The sequence below is a fragment of the Chelonia mydas genome, chromosome 12 (genome assembly GCF_015237465.2).
Source record: "Chelonia mydas isolate rCheMyd1 chromosome 12, rCheMyd1.pri.v2, whole genome shotgun sequence".
In the NCBI taxonomy this organism is placed as follows: Eukaryota; Metazoa; Chordata; order Testudines; family Cheloniidae; genus Chelonia; species Chelonia mydas.
This window is the reverse complement of record NC_051252.2, coordinates 37,025,547-37,040,937: the sequence shown is the minus strand read 5'-3', so window position 1 is coordinate 37,040,937 and position 15,391 is coordinate 37,025,547. Positions and strand designations below refer to the sequence as shown.

General features: G+C 39.7%; 1 protein-coding gene across 28 annotated transcripts in view; it reads right to left on the bottom strand.

Moving 5' to 3' along the window:
* Positions 1 to 15,391, bottom strand: part of LOC102936124 (BTG3 associated nuclear protein) — a 420,839-nt gene that overhangs the window by 370,105 nt on the left and 35,343 nt on the right. Inside the window, exon 2 of one of the 28 annotated variants that reach the window (XM_043526267.1) lies at positions 2,333 to 2,555. The exons of 26 other annotated variants lie outside the window; for them this stretch is intronic. The gene's annotated coding sequence lies outside the window, so the exon portion shown is untranslated. Of the gene's footprint in view, positions 1 to 2,332; positions 2,556 to 3,446; positions 3,570 to 15,391 lie in introns of those variants that run through there. One more of the 28 variants, XM_037877638.2, reaches the window with a different exon arrangement.

Here is a 15,391-nt window from a genome sequence, read left to right as displayed (position 1 = left end):
GTGCTGTATCTCTTCTGTGAATAAAGACAGTCCCTTCACTCCCTAGTTTGGCACTTCAGTGCCATTCACCAACACTAAATACACGGTAAAGTGTTTGTGTTTTATTTTAAATATAATTTTTGTTTAAAATTTAATTTTTAAAAACAACAACAACAATACTTATACATACATTTACAGAAAGAAATAAAACAGAAGACACTTTGGCCTCTTTACTAAGGGAATAACATTCCAAAATTGCAGGGTTCTTTTCATTTACAAGCTTTTTTAAAACAGGTACATTATTTAATGTTTATATTGCAATAGCATCCAAAGACCCAAACCAACACTGCACCCCCATTCTGCAATGCCCCGTACAAACATATATGGAGACATTGTCCCTGCAACTGTGACATTCCTGTGGGATCTGTAAAAATCGTGGTTAGCACACACTGAGATTAGGGACTTCTCTGCTGCTAATTAAAACTAAATTTGAACCAAAGTTCAATTTTTACTCTCTTGGCTCCAACCTCTGCCTGGCATTTCTACAGCTCAGTTCTGATGAAGCTTAAATCTATTTCCAAAGCATGGTCCTGATTCTAGAGCCAAACATTTCTCAGCCCTTCTCCTGCAGAATTCTCTGTCAAAGGTCTTTAGAGGCTGAAGATTTTCCTTAATATGGTTACTAAAGTTGAATTAAAATCATAGAAACAGTTCACATCTGTGTTTCCCCACAGTTATAGAAGGATGGACAATGCATGCCAGAAGACCAGTCTTTTTTAATACCTGGCACAAAGAATACTAGTAGGATAATTTGAGGTTTACCAATGGAAATGGTAATTTATCCCTTAACCTTGACACTGAATCTAATCCAACTATGCATAAACATTTTCCTCTTTCCTTCTTCCACTTGAACACACGAAAGCAATTAAACCAGGCAGGTGGAGTGCAATTTTTTCAAAAACAATACAGTGTTACCAAAGACTTCTGACATTGGCCGCAGCAGCAGCTGCTCATTAGAAAAGCCTGTATCTTTTGAATGAGGACGCCACAGAATATCAGAGTTGTTTACTCAAAATGATGTTGCTGCCAATATTGACTCATTTGAAATTCTGATCACTATGAAAACTGTTGGGATTGTATAGACTATGGCAAGGTGCCCAAGAAAACTGGCAATAGGTTAGTGCATGTGGTTGCCATTTTGGCAAGTTAAATTTGCCATTTCTCAGAAGTCCTGGGAACCGGCCAGTCTTAACATAATAAAACAGCTGTGCTAGAATTACTGTTTCATAATGTCACTAACTGCGTACTATTCAGAACCCTGCCCTTAATCTGAAGGGATGCATCTTTCAATCCACACATTAGAAAAGGGACAAACTGTCAAATCTTGATTTTTTTAAAAAATCGTATTTACAACACTAGATAGCAGTGATATTTCATGATTCATTTTAGCCTTGCCCAGCAGTGCTGTTCTAGTTATGAATACATCAGCATATTATAAATCACTTTCAAGGGATCTGTAACTCACTTGTTTAAATTCAATTTAGTCCGATATACAATGCACACATTTTCCCCTTCCAAAATCCATTTGTTATAACAAAATTAGTTCAAGTTAGTTAAGCCCTCCCTTAGTGCAAGTGAAAAACAATTTCCCGTTTCTGACCTCCTTTCTCCACTCCCAGCCTCTTGTGTCATGTTCTGGTGAAATACTGGCATACGTTTTAAAAAAAAAAAAAAAATTCCAGGCACAAAGCCCCACTTTATCCTAGCTCGGACAGATGTCTTTTAGCAGTTAATGAATATAAAGGATTAAAACAGCCAAGATATGGTAATTTATAAAATGGCACACATATATGGTAATATTTCTTCATAACATTATTAATTTTCACCTTTTTAAACATATTTTCAATAAATCAGACATTGCGCACAGGCAACTGGTCAAGGTCATGATGAAGCATAGTATTTTACAAACAAGAATCTACCATTTCTACATTTTCACCGGGCATAGCACAACATGAGTCTGGAGCCCCCAGACTCAGAAAGAACCTCCACCAAAACATTAAGGAAAAATATGTTTATTTGTATATATATATATATATATATATATATATACACACACACACACACACACACACAAATACATGGATTATGGAGGCATTGGTAACTTTACAGAAATTGCACAGAAATTTGAAATTAAAGCTGGAGTAAAATGCTTTAAAAGATTAAATTTAGGGTAGAGTTTTCAGAAGAGTTCAACATTGGTCTAACTTTGCTTTCGCTGAAGTAAATGGTAAAACCCCTATTAACTTCAATAGGAGAAGAATTAGGCCAGCACTAAGCACTTTTGGAAACCTACCTTTAGTCTACAAATTTTGAATAAGTCTTCAGTGGACAACAGAATTTTCTACACAATTTTCCTAGTAAAATTAACTTTTCCAGAGGAAACATTTTAAAATGCTCCTATTTTTAAATGTTGCTGTTTTCCCAATATTTCTTTGGACTCCTTGAGTTGAAAAATCAGTCCTCACAAACTCCAAATGTCACACACATTCTTTCAATGTCCCAATCCGAATCCATTTCTGAAACGTTAAAAATTATACACATAAAAAGAGAAGTTATTCCTCTTATTCAGAACAAGTTTTGAGCTACCCAATGAATAGTGGACAGAAGGTCAAGGTCAGACTAGCTGATCCAATGGTCCCTTCTGGCCTTAAAAATCTATGAACTACTCCGACACCTCAGCTACCTATTTCCCATCACCAGCTGTGCTCCATACAGACATCTGGTGAGCCAAGGAGACCGAGTGGGCAGCAGAGAATAAAGGGCTATAACAGAGGGGAGAAAGATACCTAGAGTGGCATGAGGGGATATGCGGGGGGTTTGGAGAGAGAAGATGGTTTAGCAGAAAAGTGCAAGTGGCCTGGGGTTTTGTGGCTGTGCAGGGGCCCGGAGCAGCGGGAGGTAAACCTAGTAGCTCTGCCCCATGGCATGGGTGCATAAAGGCTCCCAACAGCATTATTGCTTGCCTTTCCCATTACTACCCCACTTCCTTTCTCCCTTTCTTCTCCAAGATCACTGAATGTGCTGTTTACAATCACTGTTACAATCAAGACTATGACAACTAGCATGGGAAGATTTGCCACCATGATAAGAAAAGTGCCTGAGCAGGCCGGTAGGGAGCAGTGTAACGCAGACAGGCCCAAGCGCGTGTATTACCCATGTCCGACCATCTTCTCAATATTTCACCAAAGAGGGTGACTTGTGGTATCCGCTAAAAGCTAAGAACTAGCCGATTGTCATGGTTAATGAGAAATATTTATACAGAAAATAACTTTAGAGCTATGTGACATGAAGGAATTTATGTTTCAAATCTGTTGGGAGTGAAACCTATCACCTGAGACGGGGAAGTCGAAGAGCTGACCTAATCAACATAAGGACATTGAACATCCATGGACGGGGCTTATGTTTACCATCTGGAGTAGATGCAGGCGGGAGGTTTATAAAGACAAATGAACCCCAGAAGAGTTCTTCGAAGAGGCGGCCTCCTGGGCTAAGCGACAATAGCTTGTGACTGTATACGAGAAGAAATGGCCCAAATGGTTATCCATTACAGAGGAATAACTCTGCCAGTGGGAGTTGTCTCACGAACAGCGGATCTCACCTCCTTGGACGAGCACTGCAAGAACCAGTGGGTGAGAAATACCTTACTAGACAGGAAAGTAACTTGTTAATAAGTATAGGTTACCTATTGTGTTTTTTGTTTTTCTTGTAATTATAACCTTATGTTTCCAAGCCCCTATACTTTTTTTTATTTGAATCTTTATCTCAAGCTCTGTTAAATAAACTTTAATTTGGTTTTCATTGCTTTTTCCTAAGGAGAGTGTAGACAAGTTGACCTATGTTAGGTTGACTTACAGCCATTGCATTAATTGCTGCAGTGGCTGATGTCCACACTACCCTTCTTCTGCTGGTGGTGTGCGTCCTCACCAGGACTGAAGATTTTGTCACTGACTGAAGAGGGGCACGAAGAGAGGCAGTGTGGGGGATTGAGAGCCAGGGCTCAGCTCCACGCACTTCCCCACCAGGAGCCCAGCTGCCGCCCTGGGCTTCTGGCCTCCGCACTCCCAGCTGGGAGCCGGGGGAAGCCACCCAGGGATTCTCGCCTCCAGTGCGGAGATCCACACCCAGAGTCTGGTCAACTGCCATGTTCCCGGCGGGGAGTGGGGAGCCTTGGCAGCAGCCCAAGCCAGGAGCCTGGATGGCGGCCTGGTTTGGAACAGAGACTGGGCAGGAGCCTGGCTCAGAAGGCAGGAGCTAGAGCCATGAAATTGACATGAACGACAGCCAACAGCAGATGTAAGAAACGTAGTGTCTACACAGACATGCATCGCCCTAACTACACCGACATAAGCCTTACGCCTCTCCTTGAGGTAGTTTTATTATGTCAGCATAGCAGGGGAGTTGGTGGGAGGAGCATTAAATTTAGTGTGTATACATCCTCTTTTGTATCGACAAAAGCTGGCTTTTGTTGAAGAAACTGTGTAGGGTGCACAAGACCTTATTAAACAAAAGTAGTAATTGTTTTTGGTCACCTTGTCCTGCAAGATTTTGTCACTAGAAGATCTTAATCTTTTACACCTAGTTTTTAATGTACAGATTGGAAGTGGACAACAAGCTTTCCTGCTTTTACAAATCCAAATTGGCTTAACTTTGAATGCAATAGTCATTGAACTGAACTAGCTGAATAAACTGAAACGAAGAAGATATTCTCTCTGCACCTGCAGAAGAGCCTACTGCTTTCAAAAGCTGGTTTAGCACTTCTGGAACCATAGTTTGTTGGTGCTCAGTCAGTGACTTCCACCAGTTCAATGGTTTGACTTTCTTTAAAACTTGCCAGCAGACATATACTGATTAATATTATTTTTTGCATTTAATTTAAATGATTTTAATATAGATTATAATGAATTTAGGCCCTAACATAAGTTGTCAATTTCAAATAGGTTTGTTTTTAAAAAAGAAACTTGTATTTAATTAAAAATAAAAAATCTCTTTTTATCCACTCTCCTATTTGAAAAACTTCAATTAATGCTTATTTTCAGTTTAAGGTGCTTGGAATTTCCCAGCAGGGAGCAAGCGCATGCTTTAGTTCCAGAAAACAATTACAGTTCCTCAGTGAGGGTTAACCACGTATAGCATTATGTTTAAGTTCATCTGTTTTCAAGTTTTCTGTGCATAAAAATGGCCTATTATTTAATAGTGGAAGAAGATGTTTCTTCCCACTTAACTAATCCAAAAATGTCTGACTGGATTTTGCTCAAACCCTACCAGGAAAAATTAAAACAAAATAAAATTTTAGGTTGATGTCAAACATTGAACACTTTATGCTGACTGGCAGGCCAGGGACTAGCAGTAGGAAGATACAGATGCTCAAGTGAGAGGTGGGGTTGGGTGACAAGGAATAAAAGGTATATAGGATAAGGAGGAAAAGGTCCCATGTACACATTTACTAGACTGTTTGCTGCATCATCCTCTATTTTCGCCTAAAAGTCTCCCATTGCAAGCACTCGTGCAGCCTTTGGATATGAGATCTGACAAGATGACAGTTTGGGGTATTTCTCTATGGCAGAAGGCAGTCAGGTACTTTTGAACCTGTTAACTTTGTCTCAGCAAGTGGTTATCTGAACACCATGAACTGTTGATCACCCTTCTCTGCCTTTTGATTTTTTAAACGTGATACAGGATAGTGAACACAGTTCAGTCTCTAAATTAAACTTGTAATTGACTTGAAGTGAAATTAATTTTATGAAGTTTTGGTAGATGAAGATTTATTAACCTTCAGAGGATTAAAAATTTCTGTCATCAAAATATATAATAGTCTGTTACTCCTCTGTAATGATAACAGTTGTCTCTCAGAATCTAGGAACATTTCCCCAAATTTTGGAAGGATAATTTTTTCTTGGGATACAGGAAGGCAAGGAATGTAGTATATATCTTTAGGTTTAATCATCTCAGTGACTCATTCATGTTCTAAGTGCTACTACAAAGACAAGTATTTTTTGAAATGCCACCTTCTAAAATACAGATGGATGAAGTTAATGTAATAGCTCCTGTAATTTGTAAAGGGATCATTAGGCCAGGAGGTTTTGCTAATCGGTAGTAATATAGATTTGCAAAGTAAGCATGTGTACTGTTTTTTGTTTGTTTGAAGTAGATCTATTGCTGGAGGAACAATCCCCTCCCACTCTCCTTTCTTTCTTTTTTTCCTTTCTTCTTCTTTGCATGGCTGATAAAGTTAGGTACAAATTCCAGAGGAAATCAACACTGATCAGAATTCATCTTGACATCTGGAAAGAATCAGTATTGATATGTGCCAGTGTTTAAAAGCTGAATGTGGTAGAAGAGTAGGAAGCATGGTGGGGAGCAGGGATATGACTGTGGGAATTGTGGAAGAAAGGGATTGTGAATGGGGGGAAAGGAGCTAGAATGTGGGTGTTGAGGGAAGCCATGGAGGAAACATGGGGATGTTTGGCTGCGCTAGAAGGTCTAGGAAAATTTGGGATATCTGTGAGGAGGATGGGGCAAGAAACAGGGGAGCAGAGCTGGTGAAAAGAAACAGCGGCAAGTGGAGCTCCTGGCTGTGACTGTTTTGGGGGTTGCCTGAAGTATCGGGGGTAAATCACTACCACCTGCTTACAGCAGGAGGGAGCCCTGACTGTGCGCACTAAAGGAAACTGTCTCCAGCTAGTGGCTTTTGGCTGCTCTGCTCTGGGCTCTTTCCCTCTGCAGGTTAGCAATTCACACATCCTACGTTGTTACACTCGAGTGCCAGTCCCCTCACTCGTGCACACCAATCTGCTTACTTCGTGGAAACAGTGTACCCTAGTTCATTGGTTTCACCTCAGTTCTACACGCTTCTTAGCAAAAGGCTATGAAAACCAAACTGAAGTTCATTTAACAGAGCTTGAGATAAAGATTCAAATTAAAAAAGTATAAGGTTTGAAACTGAGACAAAGTCTGAACCAAAAGAAATGGTTGCAACCATTTTCGATTGGTTCAATGAACCATTACTTTAATCTTATTTGGAGTGATTTTTTTGTTGTTCAAGAATTAACTAAACTGTGGCAGTTCCTCAGTTCTAAAGACTCACTCTCTCCTCAGCCTCCCACCCCAACCCTAATCCCTCTGGGCGTGGCCTAACACATTTTCTGAATATTGTCACCTTGATGTTTTTCCATCTAATGGGTTTGGATCAATGTAGAATGACTGACTATAAAATAACTTGAAGAGTCTTGAAGAGACAATTTTTATTAATTCAAATAAATACAATACCTAGACTGTAGGCTTCTTGAGGGACCTTACCTAATCTATGTTCTGTACAGAGCCAAGTATGGTTAACAATAAATACTAATGAAGCCAATATCTGAAGTATTTTTACCTTCCAGACTCCCACACTTTGTTTCTTTTTCAACTTAACAGAATATTTATGTTTACAAAATTTTTTGGGGGAGGGAAGAAAGGCCCGTTGATGGCAAATGTACAGAGCTGAGAACAGCTTTGGGGCTTTTTTAACATTATTACTATCACTGCTGATACTCCAACAGTGAAATCGATTAGGAAGAGTGCAATTTCATAAATGGGAAAGGGGGCAAAGACAGAGAGCTGCCTGAAACCCCACAGAGAGGTAACTCTGTTTTTTACCTGAAAGCATTTATTCACAAATACATGGAGTCCTATTTGTGATGTTTGAATTGTAAACAAGCACCAGTGTATAACAGGCAGAGCTGACAAGGGTAGAACTATTTTTGTTTACATTCCATGTTTCTTTAAGAACAAATATTTATAGGTAAATGTATATGACTGCATTATCTTTTTTGGCTAAATTTAATTTAAAATACTAAAATCTGTGGGAAAACAGGTTACAGGTGTGTGGTCAACAGCCTTTCTAATATACAAACATGTATCAAACATAATTTTACTTTGTAAAACTAATTTGGGGGGGTGGGGTATGAATAGGGTGATTTAGAAACGTAGAGTTTCAATACATGAAATGTATACATCAGCTGATCCTGTTTCAGTGACTGCAAATATTGGCTGATGTTCCTGAGTGCTACTTCACTGTGGCCAGACTGCTACAATATTTTAATTGTATGTAACAGGAGGACATTTGTTCCAATTTACCATATAATCCAAAATGTGACATTTTACTTCCCCTCTGCCTGCTCCAAACTTTAAATTACATTTGTTTTGCTTTAAACAAGAATAAATCCAATGAAGAGGAAAAACTGATAAACACAAACACACATTTTCAAATAGTTATTTTTTGTTGCAAATATATATTTTCTTCTCCATGCCACCAGTCAACCCCTTCTTTATTTGCCCTGCATCCAGCGTGGGTACTACTGATTTAGGCCTCAGTCCTACAGACTTAAATACATGCTTAACCTTACACACTGTGAGCAGTCCCGTTGAAGTCAATGGAACTACTCACCATGTGTTAAGTAAAGCAGGTGCATAAATATTTGCTGGATCAGGGCCCAACAGTGCTTTTCGCAGGCTTTCACCTCTGTGACTTTCAAAACCTTTATAAGCCCAAAGTCTGGCTCTGTGTCTAGACGAGAGTCACTCCATTTGGCAGCCAGAACTGAGTCTTCCTACACTACTGAATAATTCCCTCACAAAATACATTATATATCTACATACTATAACATATTAATAAGTAAAACATAATAAAAATAAGCCTTTTAAATAGTGTATAAGGTCAAATGCATTGTAAACAGAAGAACTGCCAAGTCTCCTATGGACTTCATGCACCAACATGTTGGAAATAGAAATATGAAACCTCAAAAGTATTTTAAATAGAAAGTCCGATTTTACACTGCATTGACTTGCACTGTAAGCTATGAAGAGAAAAAAACGCATCTTAAAATTTCTGAACTTTTACCTTTCTTCTTCCTACTCCACATTACTCAAAAATGGTAAGTAAAAACATTCATTGTTTATACCCTATATTCTGTAACTAAACTGGACCACAACTGTTACTGTTTAATTATAAAAATACTAGGATATTACAATGTATAATAAGAATTATAACAAGCTCTATTACATGTGATATTAGGAAGTTCTTAGTTTCCAAACTGTAATGTAAATGCTTTTGGCCCTGTTAGGCCATACCTAACGATATTGCACCACTGACCGAGGACTATGGGGCTTACATATGAAAGTTTATAAAGTGCTAAGGAATTTCAAAGATACTTTTCAGTATCCCTATACAGAATAAAACAAAATGTATGTCTGTAATGAGATGCCCCTGAAAGATCCTGTAGGCAAAAAGCCAGGCACCATCATAATACTGGACTTGGTTCACTAAAAAAATCATTATATTTAATGCTTCTCTACTGTCTTTCTGGCAACTGTGAGTGGGACAGGGGGACAAACTGGGAGTCATTACAGCCTCATGCATAGGTGTTGGTCAGTTTATCCTTTAAGAATGAGCTACTATTGTACAGCTGACATTGAGAATTCTTTCAACCTCTGTATTGAACAGACTCAAAAGAGAGGAATGCAGGTTATAGAAACATATTACTGCAGCCAGAGCACAGAAATCTGGCCTCCCAATGTACGTGTCGATTAGCATGAAAGTGAACGTAAGACAAGTAGGTAACCTAAAAATATCACTTTGATCATGTGGTGCTCAGACACTGTTTTGATGGGCTACAGTGCAAATCCCAAAAATTGAGAATGATAACAGGAAAAATTAAATAGATGCCTTAATAGCAAAGGATCTTCGAAGTTTGGTCTTCCTCTGGTAAGAAGTCAGAACTTAAAAACTTAAATAAAACTGATTCAGTTTTAAACCCATAAAAGCTCCACAATCTGCAGAAACTCTTGTTCTCTTCAGGTTCATTGTCTTGTTTCTTTTCAGATAATTTCCCCTCTTTTGCATCCTAGCTGGTACAAGTCTCTGTTTTGCTTGGTCATCTTTTTCCTTCTCTCCTTACTAACCATTCAAACTCTACTTTTGCCCAGTATCCCACCACTAAGCTTTGCTTGGATGCTCTCCCATGGTACTTCTCCATTTGTCCATGTCTGTTTTATTTATTTATTTTTATTAAACCAAACACTGAAAGGGCTTATCTACATTACAAAATGTTAGTATGTTTAACTATCATTGTGAAGAGTCACATTAGCTGACACCATGATAACTACGGCTGATGGGGTAACAATGACAATAGGTTACAATTAACTATAGTATAAAATGAACAATACACAACTGTTTTATTCCTTTATAAACAGTAGAGAGTGTGGCTTTGAAGGTATAGCAGTGCATAGACACTTGCTTCAGCAATGGAAGCGGTTTTTCCATCATTGTAGTTAATCTACCCCCACAAAAGGCGGGAACTAGGTAGACAGAAGTATTCTCCCATCAACCTAGTGCTGTCTACTCTGGGGCTTAGATTGGCTTAACTGTCTCTCTCAGGGATCTGAATTTTTCACATCCCTGAGCAACGTAGCTAGGTCAACCTAATTTTTAGGTGTAGACCAGGCCTTTGAACAAAGAAGGCTGGTCTACATCAAAATATTAGGTCAACCTAACTACGTCACTCAGGGGTGTGAAAAATCCACATATCTGAAAGATTCAGTTAAGCCGACCTAAGCCCCAGTGTAGACAGCACTAGGTCAACAGAAGAATTCTCCCATCGACCTAGGTACCACCTCTCAGAGAGGTGGATTTTCTACAGAAACGGAAAAACCCCTTCTGTCAGCGTAGTACGTGTCTACACTACAGCGCTGCAGCTGTGCCGCAGTAGCGTTTCTAAGGGAGACATACCCAGAGATAGGTATGTGCAGAATGACTAAGGGTTTGTCTACAGACAGATGCTGCAGCTGTGCTGCTATGGCATGGTAGCATAGAAATTTTGCTAAAGTGACATAAGGGACTTTTCCATTGCAGTAGTTAATCCACCGTCTGAGAGGCCGTAGCTGGGTCAAAAGAATTCATCCATCAACCTAGCAGTGTCTACACAATGGATTAGGTCGGCTTAACTATGTCCCTCAGGGGTGTGAATTTTTCACAGCCTTGAGTGACATAGCTAGGTCAACCTAAGTTTTAGGTTTAGACCAGGCCTAAATTAATCCAAGTTTATGCATACGTTGAGGTACCGCAGCCAGTATGCAACACTTAATTATTCTGGCTATTAATTAACTTCAGCCATAGGTTTCATTACTGGACAATAACAAATCAGGACTGGTCTAAACTGAAAACTTACATCGTCACAGCTGCATCTCCCAAGGGTGTGAAAAATCCACACCCTAAGAGTTTGTCCACACTTAAAACTCTACAGCAGCATGGCTGCAACTGTGCCACTGTAGCAGTTCAATGTAGACACACTCTACAGCAATAGGAGAGGTTCTCCCATTGCTGTAGTCAATCCACCTCCGTGACGTCAACAGCAGAATTCTTCTCGGCCTAGCACTGAGTACACTGGGAGTTAGGTTAGCACAGCTACGTCTCTCAGAGGTGTGGATTTTCCACATTCCTGTGAGACGTAGCTATGCCAATGTAAGTTTTCTGTATCGACCACCTCTATGAAACAAGAGCTACTCACCCACATCAGTTACAGCCCTTCCTAGGGTTAATACAGTGTACAGAATTTGATGTAGTTATTTAGTTGTATTGCTTGCATCCACTAGGTGGAGAATCTTTACTGACAATTGCTCCTAATTTTCAGAAAATTGGTCTAGACAAGGATATTACTCCAGGTGGACACCTCAGGGACCAATTCCAGTATATTTTATCTTCCATTCAAAGAACACTGAACAATGTTTTGCTGCCTGAAGGGGCATCCTGGGCTAACAAATGTAGTTGCCATTGTGGGTACTTATGTAGGGGTATGAAAAATAAAAGTACGGGTAGTTAGAAGTTGGCTACATTTCAGCAATACTGCTCTGAGAAAAGTTGGTGGCGGCATATACCAACAAGGCAGCAGGGGGGAGATTCACCATACCTTAAAGTTCTGACCAAATGAAGTACTCACATATGAAAAAATGTTCATGGAAAGGGGAAAATATCCAAGATTTAAAAAAATCTTACTCATAATTTAATTCATCCCCTATTCAGAAATGCGTTTGCGAATTCTGGTCTAAGAACAACCTGTCTGCAAGTTCAGCCTGGGCAAATTTTAATTCGGTTATCCAAGATGTTTAGACTACCTCTATAAACAAAACAAAACAAAACAAAACAAAACAAAACAAACAAACAAACAAACAGAAAGGTATGAAAATAACAGTGCGTATGTAGTGATGCTGGCAGAACGGTGCCAGCTAATGCTAAAGCCCCTGGGCCTCACTGAATATTGACAAATGCACAGCTGAAAAGCAGTCTGACTCACCTTTGTGTTAGTATTGTTAAAACAGACAGAGTTAGAAGAGTGAATTTAGTGTTTAGACTTTATGAAATGCTTGTAAGATCTTGCTTATTAGATCTGTATGCCATGTTATGTGGTAACATTTAAATGTTTGCTCTGTAACCATAAAAATGTTTGCTAAGACTGAAAATCCCCACAGCCAATGGAGAAGCATTACCAAGCGTGAAATGCTAACTAACCACAAGAGGTGTCTTCTCCCCAACAATAGAAGGCATAGATGCCAGACAAGCCATTGTGGGACATCAGTAGACAAAAGACTTTGTTGATTGCTTCCCCCCAAGCCTTAGTCCCATCATAGCCTGAATGCTGAGGGAAGGGTATAAAAATCCCTGTCAAAGAGGAATTGTTATCACTTATGCTGCTTGGAATTCAGAGAGGGAAAATTTCTAAGCATAAGCAAGGGACCCCCAAGATGTTTCGCTTAGATTAGCTCTAAAGGACATACGGAGCTGTCATATTACATCAGCGACTATTACATTTTGGAGCGTAAGACTGTATCTCATTTGGGCGCGTATGTTTACCTGCTTTAACCTTGTAAATAACTCAAGGGTATGTCTACACTGGTAGAGTTACAGCACCGGCAGTTACAGCACCGCTCAGAGAACGCTGAAAGGAAACCGCTGTTGTGTGTTCACACTGTCAGCTGCCTGCGCAATAGTATGTTCACACTTGTGGCACTTGCAGTGGTATTCGGAGTGGTGCACTCTGGGCAGCTATCCCACAGAGCATCTCTTCCTCTTCTGCTGCTAAGAGTTGTGGGAAGGCAGAGGGGGTCGCGGGGCATGCTGGGTCCTGTCCCAATGCCCCGTGAAATCCCTGTGCTTCTGTCTGGATTTGGCACCATCTTTCAATGGTTTGCAAAGAGAAAGGGAGTACTTGTGGCACCTGAGAGACTAACCAATTTATTTGAGCATAAGCTTTCGTGAGCCACAGCTCACTTCATCGGATGCATACTGTGGAAAGTGTAGAAGATCTTTTATACACACAAAGCATGAAAAAATACCTCCCCCCACCCCACTCTCCTGCTGGCAACAGCTTATCTAAAGTGATCACTCTCCTTACAATGTGTATGATAATCAAGGTGGGCCATTTCCAGCACAAATCCAGGGTTTAACAAGAACGTCTGGGGGTGGAGGGGGGTTAGGAAAAAACAAGGGGAAATAGGTTACCTTGCATAATGATTTAGGCTTGAATAGAGACTGGGAGTGGCTAAGTTAATTGTATCCAATTTGCAAATGAATTACAATTCAACAGTTTCTTGCTGGAGTCTGGATTTTAAGTTTTTTTGTTGAAGAGTTGCAATTCTTCAACAAAAAAACTTCAAATCCAGACTCCATCGAGAAACTGTTGAATTGGAATTCATTTGCAAATTGGATACAATTAACTTAGGCTTGAATAGAGACTGGGAGTGACTAAGTCATTATGCAAGGTAACCTATTTCCCCTTGTTTTTTCCTAACCCCCCTCCACCCCCAGACGTTCTTGTTAAACCCTGGATTTGTGCTGGAAATGGCCCAACTTGATCATCATACACATTGTAAGGATACTGATCACTTTAGATAAGCTATTGCCAGCAGGAGAGTGGGGTGGGGAGAGGTATTTTTTCATGCTTTGTGTGTATAAAAGATCTTCTACACTTTCCACAGTATGCATCCGATGAAGTGAGCTGTGGCTCACGAAAGCTTATGCTCAAATAAATTGGTTAGTCTCTAAGGTGCCACAAGTACTCCCTTTCTTTTTGCGAATACAGACTAACACGGCTGTTACTCTGAAACCTTTCAATGGTTTGTGTTAGAGAGGCGCAGCGTGGGGCCATACGGATCAGGGATGCCTTGAGGCAGCAATTTGAAGCTGAAAGCCATTCATATTTGTTGCTATGCTCAGGAGTGCAGTGCTTGTAATGCTAGGAGTTGATTGTGATTGATGCAGACGATGCACTATGAAGGTTTAAGAAAATTTCCTGTTACTTTGCAGGGCTCTGTTTGCTTTCAATTAATGCAATGGTCCTCCTCTGATAAGAAGTCAGAACTTAAGCTGCTTTACTGTGCAGAAACTTGCCAGTGTAGACAAGGCCTTAGTTAATAAATATTTAGTTGGTATCATAGGATTGTCTACAAATATTGTACCTCAGATCTCAAACTAAAGACAACTGACCTGGGTAAGTCATTGGTTCTTTGGGACTGGAAGTAACTGTTGTGATTTTTGGTGTAAGGGACCATGTACCATAAAAACAGGCATGCCAGGGTGGCAAGATAGACCAGAGTGCCCAAGGAGACTGTCTGTGACTCCACATTAAGATTGTTACAGTACTTTAGGAGTTCACACTTGTTACTTGGTTGGTGAAATCTAATTATAGAACATACAAACAGTTGGGGATTTGTGCCCTGTCCCTTGACAATCTGCCCTGAGGTTGGCACTCATGCTCAGGAGCTACTCTAGACAGCTTGACATATGTATCTATATCAATCTGAATCATATGCTTTGAAGTTTATGTTCATATATATTTTTAAACCCATTTTTGATGAATGCAAAGTGCAGACTGCATGAGAGGTAAAAAAATTTCCACTTACATGTTTTCATTCAACTAAATTAAAATCAATGAGGTTTGTGTTCAAGGAAGGAATATCCTCAGTTTAACACACACAACACAGTTGAAACTCAGTGGTCATAAGATGTCTCAGGGCAGAAGGGAATCAAAAGAGACAGTGTCTCACTTCTTGCTATGAATACATGATATAAATTCAAATACTATTTTGGACTGCTTTGATGAAAGGTCTGGTCTCATACATTCCCAACAAAATGATGATCCAATTCTACAATTTTTTTAAAAAACTAACTTTTTCTTGGCTGAGGTAATAAGTGGGAACAAGACAGCAAATAATGGAACATTAATATAATTAAGCCCAAATTCTGCATTGTTATTGCCTTATTGTTGTAAACCACAACATATGGCAAAGAGGACTTGCCTGTCCACAATACCATTTTAGGTGA